Genomic DNA, 6,479 nt, shown 5'->3' with positions numbered 1-6,479 from the left:
CATATCTCCTTCAATCTTCATCATTCAATTTGATTAAACCCCTCTTCTTCACTATTGGCGTTGGAGTTGGTTCAGGCGTATTCCAATCATCATAATTCCGGCCTATTTTAGCCAATAATTCTTCAGCGTCGTCTGGAGTTCTTTTCCTGAAAACACAACCAGACACAACTATCCAGGTATGCCCTAGACTCAATGGTTAGTCCACTATAAAATATATCAAGTAATTCATGCTTTTCTAAATCATGGTCGGGCAAAGCTCTAATAAGAGAGCAAAATCTCGTCCAAGCCTCGTGGCAATTTCTCCTCATCTCCCCGATCAAAATTATAAACTCTCTCGCAAGCAGACATGTTGAGCACTAGCAGGAAAGTATTTGCGGAAGAAAACATCAAGCAATTCTTTCGGACTTTTAATAGAATTAGGTGGCAAATTATTATACCAAGTTTTAGCGTCATCCTTCAATGAGAATGGAAATATTTTAGCAACAAAGTAAGTACGCTTCTTAACATCATCGAAAAACAAGCTACTCAAAGTGGATAACTCAAGTCATGTGTTCAACAGACACTTTCTTTTTCAGTACTCACAAAAAGGTGTTTTCTCAACAATAGCTATATGAGATAGATCAATAGAAAAATCATAATCTTTATCCCTAATGTTTATAGGAGATGTGGCAAATTTAGGATCGGGAGACAGCTTTATATCTAACGAGTATGTTCTCGCAAGCAACTTTTTAATTTTTCTTCCATCAGTAGTAGCATGGCATTTTTCAATAAAATCATCATCAAGCTCCACATAATCTTCATCAAAATCATCACTAGAGTATTCAAGTTCAGGTGAATTAACAGGTGTAGTAGCATTAGGAGTTTCAGTATTTTCAATTTGTCTAGATTTAGCAATTGTAGCATCTAGAAAAGATCCCAATGAACCACTATCATCAAGCACAGCAGTAAACATTATCAATATTATGAGAGTGTTCAGATTCAGCGAGATGTATCCGCATGCGAAGCATGTGGCGGTGAAACAAGTTTATCAATCACGGATGGTGAATCAAGTGTAGCGGAGGTACTCGAATTGTACCTTTTCTTGTAGTGGATGGTAATATGGCGATCTTAGTATCGCGAGGTTTACCCATGATGGAGAATTTGCAGCGGACAATATCAATCCAAGTGAACTTCCAAATAAAGCTATGCTCCCGGCAACGGCGTCGGAAAATAGTCTTGATGACCCACAAGTATAGGGGATCGCAATGCTCTTCGAGGGAAGTATTACCCAATTTATTGATTCGACACAAGGGGAGACAAAGAATACTTGGAAGCCTTAACAACGGAGTTGTCAATTCAGTTGCACTGGAAACAGACTTGCTCGCAAGAGTTTATCGATAGTAACAGTTTTATAGCAGATAGCGATAGTGAAATAACGATGCAGTGAGTAACAAAGACAAGCAGTAGTGATTATAGTAAACAGCAGGATTAAAATACTGTAGGCACGGGGACGGATGACGGGCGTTGCATGGATGAGAGAAACTCATGTAACAATCATAGCAGGGCATTTGCGAGATAATAATAAAACGGTGTCCAAGTACTAATCAATCAATAGGCATGTGTTCCAATTATAGTCGTACGTGCTCGCAATGAGAAACTTGCACAACATCTTTTGTCCTACCAGCCGGTGGCAGCCGGGCCTCAAGGGAAACTATCGGATATTAAGGTACTCCTTTTAATAGAGTACCGGAGCAAAGCATTAACACTCCGTGAACACATGTGATCCTCACGTTATCGCCATTCCCTCCGGTTGTCCCGATTTACGTCACTTCGGGGCCATTGGTTCCGGACAGCAACATGTGTATACAACTTGCGGGTAAGACCATAAACAATGAATATCATGATGAAATAATAACATGTTCAGATCTGAGATCATGGCACTCGGGCCCTAGTGACAAGCATTAAGCATAACAAGTTGCAACAATATCATAAAAGTACCAATTACGGACACTAGGCACTATGCCCTAACAATCTTATGCTATTACATGACCAATCTCATCCAATCCCTACCATCCCCTTCGCCTACAGCGGGGGAATTACTCACACATGGATGGGGGAAACATTGCTGGTTGATGTAGAGGCGTTGGCGGTGATGGCGGTGATGATCTCCTCCACTCCCCGTCCCGACGGAGTGCCAGAACGGAGACTTCTGGCTCCCGCGACGGAGTTTCGCGATGTGGCGGCGTTCTGGAGGGTTTCTGGCGACTTCGACTTCTCTCCGTGTGTTTTTAGGTCGAAACGAATAAGTAGTCCGAAGGAGGGCATCGGAGGCCGGCCGAGGGGGCCACACCACCTGGCCGCGCGGGCCCCCCCTGGGCCGCGCCGCCTGGTGGTGTGGGGCCCTCGGGCCTCCACTTCAAGTGCCCTTCTGGCTCCGTTAGTTTCCTGGGAAAATAGGGCCTTCTGCATAAATTCCGAGGTTTTTCCCGAAAGTTGAATTTCTGCACAAAAACGAGACACCAGAGCAGTTCTGCTGAAAACAGCGTTAGTCCGTGTTAGTTGCATCCAAAATACACAAATTAGAGATCAAACAATAGCAAAAGTGTTCGGGAAAGTAGATACGTTTTGGACGTATCAGGGGGCTGCCATCGCAACTCTTGAAACTTTACGAGATGATCTGTCAAGGGAGAAGTTTCTCGGATGAGAGTGGTAAAATTCGTAGTATTCAACTCCCACCTATTCGCTATTTTGCTTACTTCATCACCAAGTGCGTTCTGGCTAGAAAGAATGCAAATAAGTTGTCCATCCATGATTTGGTTTTCTTAGCTGCTGCATTGCAACGTGATAGAACTTATAATTTGGGAGCTTTGATAGCATTTAGGCTTGCTACTAACCGTGATAAAGGAGGAATTTGTGGAGGTCTCATTGCCTCTCATTTGCTAGCTATGCATGGTGTAGAACCTCACCCTCTTGATGTTCAGCTCCTTGTAGAGAAACTTGATATTGTTTCCATGATAAAACATGACTTTGTTTCTAATCGGTCTAACTTTAATAACCTGTCCTATGAGATAACCTTTTTCAAGAAAAAGTGGAGAGTAATTAAATCCGAAAGGCTAGTTGGATTGCCTGCACCTGCTTTGTTTAACCTTGATTCCAGGAACGGTTGGTCAGTCACAGAAGATGAACTTGATGCATACATAGAGAGTTGCGACCATCACGCAGGGAATGGCATGGAGGAGGCCGAGGATCCCCTCAACTTGTCGGTCGACGCAGCAAGTTCTTCACATCAGTATTCCGGGCATGTCGAGCCTTCATCCTTTTCTTCGGCACAGCGATCTTATTACGACCACACCATGTATGATCCACCAGCGTGGAACCCTGACCCTCGTTGGGGTTGATCTCCACTTAGGCCAAAAGCCTAAGCTTGGGGGGAGGTATGCCGGCATCACTCATTCATTGCATATTACAATTGCCGGATATGTGTATATACTTTTTTCGCTTCTTATGGTTGCCTCTAATATGAGGAAGATGATATTTGGGGAAGTGCTGTGTAAAAAACAGATTTTGGACTGAAACTGAAAACATTCCTGTGCATAGCCAGAACGTTATTTTGAGCTGCAAGTTTTTGTGCATGTTCCCCAGATTATTATCTAACTTTCATTAGTTGAGCACTTTTCGATTTGAACAGCAGAAGATTTTCGAAAAAATTGATTACCGTATCGTCTGTCAAGTTTTGGCAGATTTCTGCCACTTTTCTTTTCTGTGATTCTTTTAGTTTTCATTCTCTTGTTTTTGCTTTGTTTCTTTTCTAAAACACAAAAAGACCAAAAATATTTCTGTTGTTTCTCTTCATCATTTGTTTATTTGGTTTCTTGTCCTTATTTTGCTTTATCTACTATCGTTGGTTTGCTATGAGAAAATCCAAAAAGATTTTACTTTCGTTCTTGTTTCCAATTCGAAAACACCAAAAATATTAGTTGTTCTTCTTCGGTTTTGTAAAGTTTATTACGGAGTTCAGCGGTCTCCGGTGGTTGGAGCTTGATTTTCATTTCATATTATTCAAGCTACACAAGTGAAAGGCAATAATGACGATCTACGACAACTTGACTGTGGTGGGAGGCTGGTATGTACTCTATTTATTTTCATTTTTGTACATATACTCATCCATGTGAGCATGCTTAGTTGGTTCATGTGAGGTATATGTCATTTAATGAAAGTCTAGTAGTTCATGATCTCTCATGTTTAGCTCCAATTTATTAATGGGTTAATTATTGGTTTGCCACTACAGCCCGCGCAACACTCAGTTTTGCCACTAGAGCAGAATGGTGCTCAGTTTTGCCACCGCTTCTGGCGCAGCTGCTCTGTCGAGGCCAAACGGTCAGGCTTCAAACGTTTCCGTCTCTTGCCGTTACCGAAAGTGGGGCCAGATCTTACAGGTAGGACCGCGCAATGACAAATAGGTGAAGACCGAACTACCCCCTGCTCCCGCCACACAGCAACACACCGATCCGCGCCCCCGCCGGCACCACCTGCGCCGCCACGACCTGCGACGCCACCACCTGCGCCGCCACGACCTGCGACACCACCACCTGCGCCGCCGCGCGGCCGTCCCGCGTGGACACCTTCTCCACCGCCTCCAGGAGCACCTGCTCTGCCCCCACCCCCTTGCGACGTAGTCGCTCGTTCCGCCACTGCGCCCTCCACCTGCTCGACGCAATGGCTATTGGCGGCGACGACCTTGGCGAGGCAGGCGTGGGGCTGGAGACCCGCCGTGTCCACGACTGGGTTCCCGAGGGGTAAGCCTTGTTCCTATTGAGCTTTCTTGTGTAGTGCAATAGTCGATTTGACATGGAGTGCTCATTGCGTTTGATTTTGCTTTTGGTGTGCTCATTGCCTCTCTGTTTTTGGTTGATTAGGATGGAATTGCGGTTTGCTTTCTTGGTGAACATTAGAAGGGAGCGATTCATTGTGGATGCAAAGGATCAAAAGAAATTCCAAGGAGGGTTTGATTATCGGTTGCCAATGGATTGTAATTGGAAGTTTAGACAATTTGGCGAGGTAATTTGCGGCCCATATCCTTGGGGTATGCATGATGAAGTGGAATTCAAATACTACGATGGGGGAATTGATTGGGTGAAAGTTAGTAATGATGAAGAGCTCGCTACCATGTTTGCTAAGCATAAGGAGAAAGAGCAATTTCATGTGAGGCTGCAAAATGATGTGGTTGTGCCGGCAGCTTGGAACTTCTCGGACAGATTCATGTCGTCGTAATGGCAGCTCTAGCCGAACAGTTCAGTTAGGGGAGCTTCGGTTAGTGCACGGCGACGTGGTGGCTCGTCAAACATGGGCACCGGCAGTAGGGTCCCAAGAGAAGTGGAGCCTGAATACATCGATGATGAAGAGAGGCTATATTCGATGTTGTGCGGAATTTACGACGGCCATGTCGGGCTGAAAACCGAGATGAGTGTGACAATGAGGCTTTTGTGATTGATGATGAGGAGGTTGAGGACGAAGACCTTCCAGCTATTGAATGGGACCCCGCAAACTCTCGGATGGAAGAAGGTACCATCTTTGCATCCATGAGTGAGTGTAGAAATGCACTTGTGACATACCGCATCGTGCGTGAGCGTACATTTGAAGTTGACAAGAGCGACAGAGTACGTTACGAGTGCACCGTCCGATCGAAGATTGTCCATGGAGGATGCACGCGTCTAAAATGCGAAATAGCACGAATGTTCAAGTCAAAGTGAACCCTTTTAGGCACACATGCCTGGAATCAACCCCGAGGAAGGAAACAATCGATGAGAGCCAAGTCAAGATGGGTGGCTGAAGAAGTAAAACGGTGGGTGACAGAAGACCATCAAGTGGGTACAAAGGAGTTGCAGAAGAAGCTCGAAGAAAAGTTCAAGATAGAGGTACCATACATGAGGGTTTTCAATGGAAAACAACATGCTATGGATTCTATTTATGGTAATTGGCGGGAAAGTTTTAAACTCGTTGTATTCATTTAAGGGTGAAGTGGAGAAGACCAGCCTGGGTAGTATTGTAGATATTGATCACCACACCGTGGAGTACACGTTGAGGGGAATGACAATGACCAAAGAGTGCTTTAGAAGGGTTTTTGTTCTGCTTTGAGGCTTGTCGCCGGGGTTTTTTGGAAGGTCTGCAGGCCCTATTTGGCTATTGATGCTACTTTTCTCACAGGGAGGTTTAAAGGACAGTTAGTAGCAGCTTGTGCGAGTTGATGGACACAATTTTGTATTTCCAGATTGCTTATGGCGTGATAGAGGCGTAGTCCGAGGAGAGCTGGACTTGGTTTTTGCGAGACTGCGCACGGCTATTGCACATCCCAATGGGTTAGTAATTCATACAGATGCTTGCAAGGGTTTAGAAGTAGCCGTGGACAATGTGTTCCCTGGAGTAGAGCACAGGGAATGCATGCGTCACCTTGCTGCAAATTTTGGGAAGAAATTCAAAGGAAAGGTGTATGCCGACAATTT

Source organism: Lolium rigidum, chromosome 3, assembly GCF_022539505.1.
Source record: "Lolium rigidum isolate FL_2022 chromosome 3, APGP_CSIRO_Lrig_0.1, whole genome shotgun sequence".
In the NCBI taxonomy this organism is placed as follows: Eukaryota; Viridiplantae; Streptophyta; class Magnoliopsida; order Poales; family Poaceae; genus Lolium; species Lolium rigidum.
This window is presented reverse-complemented; position numbering follows the sequence as displayed.